This window comes from Triturus cristatus, chromosome 3_1 (genome assembly GCF_964204655.1).
Source record: "Triturus cristatus chromosome 3_1, aTriCri1.1, whole genome shotgun sequence".
NCBI classification, from domain to species: domain Eukaryota; kingdom Metazoa; phylum Chordata; class Amphibia; order Caudata; family Salamandridae; genus Triturus; species Triturus cristatus.
This window is the reverse complement of record NC_140583.1, coordinates 838,305,122-838,316,859: the sequence shown is the minus strand read 5'-3', so window position 1 is coordinate 838,316,859 and position 11,738 is coordinate 838,305,122.

Sequence of the window (11,738 nt, the reverse complement as noted above, 5' to 3'; positions counted from 1 at the left end):
CTGAACAGGAAATGGTCTCTGACGATGCTAGACAGTGCAGCAGAAGTAACAATAGCTGATCAGAACCTGATCGAATTTCTGGTGACAGCGGACTTGAATGATTACATCACAGTGGAAACACCAGACACAAGGGTGAGTGTCCCACATAAGTTACAGTAAATAACACTCCAAATAGAGGGGGACAAGCCCAGGAAAGTTAAAGGTCTCTTTTTGGAAAATCTGTAATCTGGTAATGACATCTTATTAGCAGAACAAGATTGGCAGCTAGCATTCACTATGGTGTGCCCTAGGGGGCAAGGTATAATTTTTCTAGCATTCTATGAGCTTGTTCCCATACATCTTAAACATGTATATGCACGGGAGTGGGCGGTAGCCCTAGCTCCAGCATTGTATAAAAATCATGCCGGGTGGGATGAGGATTCAACCCACCACGTGACCCCGTTGAAAGTTTCAGCAAATGCACAAAGGCAATATCCTATAGAGCAAGAAACTAAAAAACAGGTCAGGAAGATCTTAGATCAACTTGAATATCAAGGGGTCATTGAAACATGTACCTCACCAATGAACAATCCTTTGTCTCCCGTATCAAAACCAGACAGCTCATATCACCTAGTTTTAGATTACAGACATTTAAACACATGCACAAAGACGTTCGCTGTCCAAAATGCATATAGTGGCGCATTAATAAATAACATTTTGCGGAACAAAATACAAGACTACACTTGATATCTCAAATGGATTTTTCTGCCAAAATATAGCGCCTGAAAGCAGGTATTTGACAACATTCTCAGCGTTGGGGTCTCAGTGACAATTTTGTCATCTCCCCAGTGGTATAAGAACAGCCCTGGGGTATTTTCTGCAAGGGTAACTGAGTTATTCAAAAATTTTGATGAGGAAGCATTGTCCTATGTGGATGATATTTATCTATCGGACGATGACTTAAAGAGTCAATTGACCAGGGTGAGCACCATAATTATGGGATTCCCCTCTGAGGGCTACAAATTTAACTTAAAAAAATTGAGTGATGGGAAAAGTCTGGCAGCTAACTTTGTGGAAAATTGTGCGCTGCTTCAACCTCCAAAAACATTAAAAAAATCTACAATCAATAATGGGATTCCTAAATTTCGGCAGAACATACATTTTGGATTACGCAGAAAGGGTAAAACCTTTCTACGACTTAATAAAACCTGACTTTTCAGTTAGACATTGGACACAGGAGCACTCAAATATCCTACATTCACTACAAGATGACATGATAGCTTCCAAACACTTACAGACACACGTAAAGGTACGCAACTTAGTTATTCGAGTAATAGCGGGTCAATGCGGGTACACTTACTTAACCTTCAATGAAGGCGAAACGGTGCCACTCGCATAACAATCACACCTGTACACAAACTTCAAAATCCTGACAGCAGTTCAGACTGCTGTAGCAAGAGAAAGAGCACTGGCTCTGGGGAAGCACATCATTTTCGTAACCCCAGTCCCAGCTTTAAAAGCTGTTACGAATGCAAGCATTCCAAATGCAAAAGCCTTACAAACCCGAGATGGATACAATGGGCTAATTCTCTTACTGCAACGGACGTTGAATACAGATTTGATCCAAGTCGAAAAACACAATTACTTCTGTAATACGAACAAGAATATCCTCTACCAAATTAACTCTTGCCTCTAGATCAGTATGAATATATTATATACACTGACGGATCTGCTCAACCAGCCGTGGGGAGTAAACAACAATACAGTGCAGCATGTGCTATTGTTAAAGGTCGCATGCGGGATGGAAAGTTCCACCCAAGTTGCACCAAACCACATTCTCTAGGAGACTCCACGGCACAGTTGGCAGAACTAAAAGCACTGATACTGGCACTTGTAAATACGGATCACGAATTCCCCACACTAATTGTGTGTGATTCCTTATACTGTGTAGAGTCATACAATGAATACTTATATAATTGGGAACAAAATGGGTTCAAAGATGCAAAAGGTGGCACAATTAAGCATAAAATGCTATGGGAACAGGTAGTTGAATTGAAAAACAAACTACCACGGGCTCACGTGATACACACACTGAGTCATTAAAGTAAAGGTGTTCACGTTGAAGGGAATTCATTGGCTGACGAAGCTGCAAAGGGGGATGTACGCACGGTGGCAGAGTGGGCTAAAGAACGGTGATGGTTTAAACCCAGATCCCTTGACTGGGTGTGAGTGTTTGATTGGTTCTGATGCTCCGTCCATCGCCACCCCCTTTTGTACTACTTTGTTCGCCATAAATTGGCAGGGTATGCTCAGACGTTGAGTCCCTTGCTCACTTTGCCACTGGATTCAGGCAAGCCTGGCTGAAGACGGCTCAAATGCCAGAAACCGGTCCTAGGAAGCTTGTTTCCAGTCCAGGGAAGGCATGGCTTGGCAGTTCGGGCTGGACTGTTCCCATGAGGGACAGGGTCAGACTGATTTGCATATGGCCATGTCTGAACTGGGGTGGCAGAGTGGGCTAAAGAACGGTGATGGTTTAAACCCAGATCCCTTGACTGGGTGTGAGTGTTTGATTGGTTCTGATGCTCCGTCCATCACCACCCCCTTTTGTACTACTTTGTTCGCCATAAATTGGCAGGGTGTGCTCAGACGTTGAGTCCCTTGCTCACTTTGCCACTGGATTCAAGCAAGCCTGGCTGAAGACGGCTGAAATGCCAGAAACCGGTCCTAGGAAGCTTGTTTCCGGTCCAGGGAAGGCATGGCTTGGCAGTTCGGGCTGGACTGTTCCCATGAGGGACAGGGTCAGACTGATTTGCATATGGCCATGTCTGAACTGGGGTGGCAGAGTGGGCTAAAGAACGGTGATGGTTTAAACCCAGATCCCTTGACTGGGTGTGAGGGTTTGATTGGTTCTGATGCTCCGTCCATCACCACCCCCTTTTGTACTGCTTTGTTCGCCATAAGTTGGCAGGGTATGCTCAGACGTTGAGTCCCTTGCTCACTTTGCCACTGGATTCAAGCAAGCCTGGCTGAAGACGGCTGAAATGCCAGAAACCGGTTCTAGGAAGCTTGTTTCCGGTCCAGGGAAGGCATGGCTTGGCAGTTCGGGCTGGACTGTTCCCATGAGGGACAGGGTCAGACTGATTTGCATATGGCCATGTCTGAACTGGGGTGGCAGAGTGGGCTAAAGAACGGTGATGGTTTAAACCCAGATCCCTTGACTGGGTGTGAGTGTTTGATTGGTTCTGATGCTCAGTCCATCATCACCCCCTTTTGTACTGCATTGCTTGGCGCAAAGGCAGCTCAGCAGTACCAAAGACATTTCCACTTAAGTACTCCTACAAGTTAGATGCAAACAACATTCCATATGCTCAGATTCCTGGAGTGGGGATAGAGTAACACCAAATATGGATCGTAGGCAAGGTTTAATACAGCAGCACACAAGGGTTTGGGCTTTGCGCATACAGACATTACAGCGACTATTTCTTCATTGAAACAGCGCTATTGGTGGCCGGGACTAACACAACAAACTAAAGACTATGTCTTGAAATGTGACATCTGCCAACTGATGAAAGGCTCCACCATAACACGCCCAGCACAGACACCACTATTAAAATCAGACACACCTCTTGCTTGTGTGTATCTAGACCACTGAGGCCCCTTACAATCTGATGGGGCCTACAAGTATATCTTGGTGGCAGTGGATTCATGCTCATAATTCCTATGGGTATGGCCTCAGTGCTCGGCTGACGCTCGAACTGTTATCAAAGATTTGAGAGTCTTTATAGGGACATACACAGTTGGCACGTTATATTCTGACCGTGGCCTGGCATTTAGCTCTCTGGCATACAAAGAGGCCATGGAAAGAATGGGCGTAGTATTGCAATACTCCTCTCCGTACCATCCTGAGGGAAATTCGATTGTGGGGAGGAAAAACGGGGACTTACAACAATCTTTGACAGCTAGGGTATTAGGCAAGGGCAGTAGTTGTGTCAACCACTTATATGGGGCACAGAGAGCCCTTAACAACCTGCCAAAAACATCTCTAGGGGGTGTCACTCCATATGAGGTCCTATTTGGGATGAGAATGTGGGTACCTGATCTTGATTGTGAAGGTGCAGTGGTGGATGGGAAACCATTTGATATCCATGATCGTTTGGCTGTTTTACAGGATCTAAATGAATCAAGGACAAGACAAAGTAACGTCCACATAAAACAGACCGCCACTGGGGAAGTCAAGGTAGTCACGGCAAGACCTGTCTGGATCCCAAAGGTTGGGGATCTGTTCAGGGAGAAAATAGCAGACACAAAAGAATTTGGGCCATCCTACAGAAAGCCTGTACTGGTCCTAGCAGTACAAGGAACAGGAACTGTACTTTTGCCGCATCTTGCCGGGAAAAGGGGGAAAAGATTTGTCTCAATCGACCACAGTAGGCCTCGTGGACTCCACAGTAGCAGACGCCCTCCTCTAGCTTCAATCCAAGAAGTTCAAACAGAAAGACTCATCACGTTTGAAGAGCCTCCTGTACGGAATGAAGGACTATGCAACAATGCTATGGAACTCGCTCCCCTTGAACCCGAAGTTCATCATCATAATGAAACTCAAAACAATACTCAAGTTGCAATTAGACCAAATACAGACATCTACATCAACATGCCTCGACGAGAGCAAAATACGATTTCAACAAATCCAGATGCAATTCCAACAATTGATCGAACTGCTTCTTTCTACTTCATGAACTTTGATATGTTTTCTTTGGATCCAAGTGAACCTGAAACAACACCAGCTCAAAAATCAGTTAAAGACTTTCTGAACTTTCTCAAAAAGACTTACCTGGTATCGCCTTGGTTAGAACTCTGGGTAATTACTGGGATACTATTTTTCCTTTTCTAGCTAGGTTTAGTTAGAACTTTTAGCATGCTTATTAAAGGACGATACCTTCAACAAAGCTCTACAGCCCAGAAAGTTAATTTGATTTTAAAACCACATCAATCGTCTCATCGTGAACAAAGAGACTTGTCATGACAACAGTTCCTATACCAGATGGTATAGTTTGGGAAAAGGTTAATTTTGAAATATTCAGTCCTACTGAACTTTTAAAAATTTCTCATGCATTTAAAATTTCATTAAGTGATATCATTACCTCCAGTACATTGTCTGATGATTGGGACTCCGAAACTGTTAATAACATGTTGTCTGATTTTGAAAAGACTGCTGCATTTCTGAACACTGACATGTTAGAAGGTAATTCAGACTATGACACTTTGTATTGTTACCAACATTATGGTCATCATTTCCTGCACAAACCTATATCACCTAGAAATGTTTTGGAGTACCACCAATGAGAACATTGCCCTACACCACCTAAAGGCAGTTCGCAAACATTTGCATAGAAATTCTCATATTTTTCAGGGTTTAACACTTCTGACCGAACGTCATTCTATTATAAAGTTACACTGACATCGGCACAGAAAATTATGCTAACAAACACCAAACAGATTTACTCTGCTTCCTTTATTGCCAAATTGTCTGAACAGGGTTTTGACCTATGAAGGACACAATAGACTTAAAATCAGTATGGGGTTCTAGAGACTGGCAAGTCCAGGGAACAGAAGTGCTATTTAGAGCATGCCTCATTCCACAGCAGATGATATTTCTAAACGACACTGTGAAACAGACATCCTGTCTTGGACTAGCCAAGAACAAGGGTGCAGATTTATGTTTCCTGGCGCATCCCTGCAAATCAGCAGGGATGCGCCAGGAAAGATGCGTCACGCAAGTTTACCCTTGTGCCACCACAGATGCGCCGCATTTACAATGCAGCGCATCGTGGCGCAAGGATAAACAGATGCATGTCGCAAGCACGACGCAACTCCAGCAATGTTTAGGGGCTGCCCATACCTAACAGGATGCGTCATGCCTTACGCCTGCTTCAAGCAGGCGCAGGGTTTTGACGCAGGAGCGTCGGAAAAGTGACTCAGTGAAATCTTGTAGATTTCACTGTGTCACTTTTCCGAGGCTTTTTCCGATGGAACGCCCACCCTGCATACATTAAACCTGACGCAGGTTTAATGTGGCACAGGGCTTTACACCGTGATGCATCTCCATAGATGTGTCACGATGTAAATAGGGCGCAGGGTTCACGCCGCCGCTGCGTCACAAAAGTGACGCAACAGCGGCGTAAAAGTGGCGCAAGTCTAACATAAATCTGCCCCAAGGACTTTAACACACCTCGGTTTCCAACACCATCACAAAACGGGGGGTGGCAAAATTCAACTTCACAGGAAGGGGCAATAATAGATGACATTTTACAGTACAATAGATCAGACCCTAATTGGAAAGAATGGTTGGTTTGGCACTTAGACACAAACAGATGTCAGATAAGATTCTGGGATACCACCAAAGGGTTTAGTATCCATAGGCCAAATCCACGTTATGTACAAAGAGAACACCCAGGGGTAGTGACATCCTACAGTGTTGGGAAGTTCTGTCTTGATTGGCTAAAATCCTCAACACTCACAGAAGTGAAGGAAACACTTAGCCTTGCTCTCACAAGACATAGATCTTAGGGATTTTTTATTAGGTCCCAGGAAACACCATCAGAAACACTTCATATATGCTGGCATTTATGCTGCCTATAATGAAAAATGGAAAATATCTCAACAAGAGGTTGCAGAGAGGATACAGGCAATAGACCGTATTAACTTGGAGAAATCTCCAGCAGTGGTAGACACTGGGTTAACAACTTTGTCCTCCAGGATATATTCCTTAGGCAACATTGTATCTTCTACGATAGACATACTGGAATAGGACTTAGCCATATTACAACACGGGCAATCTCAGTTACGTTCTATTATGTTATTAAGCTGGACGCTGCAATCTTTGCATGCAGGCTATGTGCCTTGGCGTTTTATAAACAGTATGTCGCTGTTTTCTGAATATAATTTAACAGAGGTTGAAATGGCACAAAGGGGAGTGAAATATACAATGCTGCATATTGAAAAACTGGACCGACTACCATTTACAGTAGCGGAATCTCTATCTACGGAGTGGCTTATCCGCGGCCACATCACTCTACCGGTCACTACTGTTCAGTTTCAATATTGCCTTGAACAGAGGCAGACGGGCAAATATGAAAAGATGGGTAAGGAATACATTAAGGAATCCTGGGAATTACCATATAGATTTTGATTCCGGAATGGGGTTTGAGAAGTGTTTCTAAGTGGTACAAACTGCAAGAACGCTTTGAGTGGTTCTCTCATGTGCCAGGACATTTCACTGCACGGAGCATGTAATGGTTCGGTAGCGAATTTGTCTTGCCACTTGAAAGGGACTCCAGCTGCTGTGCTTACACAGGGATTCGAGCTGCTCTTGAATGGGAGTTACTTGATGCTGAACGATCAAGGTTGCTGTGGGATGCTTCCGGGCAGTGCCTATCTGGTCACTGTGAACTCCAGGGTTACTTGCTGTATGCAACTATTGTTTCCCCCAACAAATACAGTCAGGGAGGCGCCGTTATGGCCTTCGTTGAATGTTTCCTTTATACAATTTGAAACTTTAGGCAGACGGAAAGCCATGCTTTTACAGCAAACAGTACCCTTAACCTTCACTTGAGAGACCTTTGATCTTCAAATCGCAAGAACCTCGACTGAGATACAGGCACTTATATGTACAACGTGCCCCTTTCATTTTGCAGAAATGGTGGGTCGAAAGTATCTTCAATATGTCTGATACATGGCATTTTGATGCTTGCAGAAGTTCGTCTTATATAAACTGCAGCATAAAGTGACAATTCCAAACAAATGATTTTCATAGTAAATTTTTGTTTCTTCATTTTTTGTGTTTTTAAAATGGTTTTAAACTTTTACAGTGCTCACTGATAGTTTTTATTTGCGCTGCTACCTAATAAAGATTAGTTCGTTAGCATTTTTACCATTATTGACTGTTCGGAAGAGGAGTGGGTGTTATGTGTCATATAGGTACCCTAATATAGGCCCGGAAAATATCATACACCGTCACCTACATTATCCCCCTTATACTACACAGTAACAAGCCTTTAGGATTGAACCTTTACCTTGTTTCAGTCCTGAGTGCAGAAGGAGGGTTTCTCCTGAACAAGAGTCCTATAACTTCATCAATAGACTCACAGAGTATGAATGAATATTCATAAGGGTTCTTGGAAACCAGGCAGGGGCTACACCACCTACCCCACCATTTCTACGCATAAGGTTCATCCCATACGTCATCCTCAAATCCAACAATGGCCAATACATGAGACAAGGGACAAAGGAGCCCCAGATACTTTCGGCATAAATACAGCACATCTTGCTAGAATTAGACAGAGGGAATCAAGACTTCCAGGCCGACACACTGACCAGAGATGCTGAGGCTCCTGCAGGCAGACGCTCCAGCTGACAGGGGTCTGAACATACCTTGCGGGGTGTCCAACTCAAGACCAGGATGGGCTCCTACATTCTCACACTTCAGGTAATGGGGTTCGACTAAATCCTAGAGGGATTCTTGGCTTCACACCTACTTACATGCTAGGTACACTTAGGTACATCTAGATAGGCATCGTAGGAGTATGCACCCTTTTATCCTGCATTTTATATTCATGTATTTATTCAAGCTTATTGCAAGATGGTAGAATTGTACTATCCTTTTATATTCACCGTACTGCTGATCATATATCTCTGCTACTAATGGTAGTAGCAGCTCATATATTGTACACGAGAATAACAACTGTTCAATAAATCCTTATTGAAACGCCCAGACTGTTTATTATGTGTATTTCTGAGACAAACTAAGTGAGCACGAGTGACTGAGCGAAAAGTAGTACATTGTTTGCACGATCCTGAGGGATCAGGGTTGTCATGGTCTAAGGTTGCCAGAAACTATTCTCTTCCCGATAAGAGGAGACACTAGTGGCACTGCGAGCTAGCTAATGTGGAATCAGAGGGGTGTGCAGTTCCTAACTGGACGTGAGGGGAAAGGGAGGTCTTTCTTTGTGATGCCCTCACACAACCTGGAGGATGTCATTCTTCATCACTGGGCCTTGCTCCTTGACGAGCACCCATAAAGGGGGCTCTTTGTCAGAGATCTTTTGAAGAAGCAGTTGGGTGCGTGCGGGTGTGAGGGCTGGGTAGTGCACGGGTAAGTGAGATAAAATAGGTTTGGAGCAATCCTACTCTAGTCTGGTTTATTTTTTTAGGTAGCTCGAGCCTAATTAAAAACGGTGTGGGTGGATGTACGTGAATTTAATGTTCCTAAAGGGCTGCCAAGATGGGGTGGGTCAACATGTTTCATGCCTCATTAGCCCCTAACGGGTCTAGTGGCACTTCATCAGGAATGGTCAAAGTAAAATGTGAATGGTGCACAACCGTCTGGTTCTGCAATTATTTTGGCTAGTTCCCAAACACGGTAGGGTGTACCCTAGTAGGCTTGTACTGGGGTGAATTGTACACCCCTAGTAGCGAAGCCTAGGGCTGACGGGGGAGACAGAGCACGTTGTTGCTCTAAAGAATGGGAGGCTGACGACTGGCGTTCATCCTACCCTTAGCTCTGGGCCCCGTGAGTGCTCAGAGTCAGTCTGCCACCAGACCCACAGTTTATGTTAGCCAAATGCGCAGGTCCTGCATGGGTACTATAGGAACTACACGACAATTGGCTGGAGGCATTGGCCTCGCCCTCGGAGGTAGCGATAAGGGCCCGGTTTCGACTAGTTGAAATCAAAATATTACATAGAATTTACATTTCATGCACCACACTGGTGAAGATGGGTCATAGGACGGAGGCCACCTTCTACAGGGGATGCAGAGAGACAGGATCATTCTACCATATTATATGACAATGTCGAGAGATTCAGCTATATTGGCAGGCGATGGGAGAATCTATGTCGGAGGTGGTGGGAGAGAGGCTGCAGATATCGCCTAAGTGGTGCCTTTTGAATGTGTGGGAGAACACGGACCTAGGGAGGGCAGACCAAATCTGGGCAACTCTGGGCTTTATGCTGGCCAAAAGTCCCATAGCGAGCAACTTTGGGGCCTCTTCCCCGCCTCGACTTCCGGACTGGAAGAAGGACATGGACTGGTGCATGGTGGCGGAGAAAGCAGTTTATACGCAAAGAGGCTGCCTTAAAAAATGGGGGGAAATCTGGGACAAATGGAATGTATTTAGGGGGAGTCCGTGTGTGCCCCTTATGGGGGTTGCAACCCTGGCCTTGGCTCAAGCAGAAACAATTTGATGCTGCCAGTATTCCAGGGAAGATGAGTGAAGGCCCTGTGTAGCCCAAGAACTATATATGGGGGAGGATGGGATGCTAACGTTTAATGGTGCTTGTACGCTGGATGATGTACTGCCATAACTTTGCTGTGTTACAATAAAAAGACGTTTAAAAAAAAATGTAAATTACCTTTGTGAATCAGGCCCATTGTGTTTCATGGTTATCTTTTATTCGGAAGTCTACAGGCATAATAACAATGTTTTTGTTGATTAGAAAGTCGGCTTATCCACTAGATGAATGGTTAGTGCTCCCGCCAAGCCATAGCAAACTGCAATGTCTCGGGATTGAGCACTCCAGAAAATTGCTGGAGCTGGCCTGGGGGTGGCGGTCCCCAGGGCCATGTGGGGCTCCACAAGGGGGGCCATGTAGCCCTTCTCCTTTCTTAGGTAAGCTCCAGGGAGGTGGTGGTCCCCAGCCACGGGGATCTGCAACATCTTCCCTTTATTATTGTATTTGTCTGCCAGGGAGATGGCGCTCCCCAGCACTGTGTGGGTGGCAGAGCCCTCCCCACGCATTATTTATTTTAGCCCTGGGGTGTTGACGGTCCACAGGGCTGCCAGGGTAGGGAACCCATGTAAGAAGTGTCTGTCTCCTAGGGGAGGGTCCCTTCCTTTCCTCCTGCGAAAATATAAGAAAATAGTGAAGAAAATTAGAATTAAAATGAGAGAAATACATAGTATATACATTATATGTACAATACATGATATGCATGATTCTTTTTTACATACAAATCTAAATATAATCAGTCATGGGAGATAGGGAAAAATTGAGAATCAAGTACTTCAGCTTTCATGTAAATGTATATTCAATTCCTCAACTACGTTATGCCCTCCCGGTTGTTTGGTTTAGAGTTCTAGAATCCACTTGGATGCGCATTTGCGCAGCATGTGAACTCAATTTCCATCCCTGGGGCCAGTGTGTACCTGTTCAATAATGAAAAAACTCAACAGAGAATTGTTGAAGAGATGGTATTACTGGAAGTGTCTGGCGACCGGATAGTGTAGGTCTCTATTATTTATGGCACGCTTATGTTCCAAAATCCTCTTTTTAGCCATCAAAGTTGTGCTACCGATATAACGCAGTCCACAGGGACAATCTAGAGCGTATACCACAAAAGTGGTATTGCATGTCAAATATTGAGTGCTAAGTTTCTTTTTCACTCTTCCAGGCATAGAAAATTCTTTAACCATGTGACTATTGTGACACGCCTTGCAATGTCCGCAAGGAAAAAAGCCTTTAAGGTTATGATCTCCTTAATGTTGGATTTGGGTGATATCATTGTGGACCAAAATGTCCCTGAGACTACGGACTTTTCTGTAGGTGATTCTGGGACGTGTAAGAATCGATTTACCAATAATGGAATCACTCATTAGTATTGGCCAATGATTGGTAAGAATCTTGTGTATTTGTTGAGAATTCCAATTGTATGTGGTGATGAACTGTGTCTCTTTAGGTTCAGGGTGGTATCCCTGTTAAGAT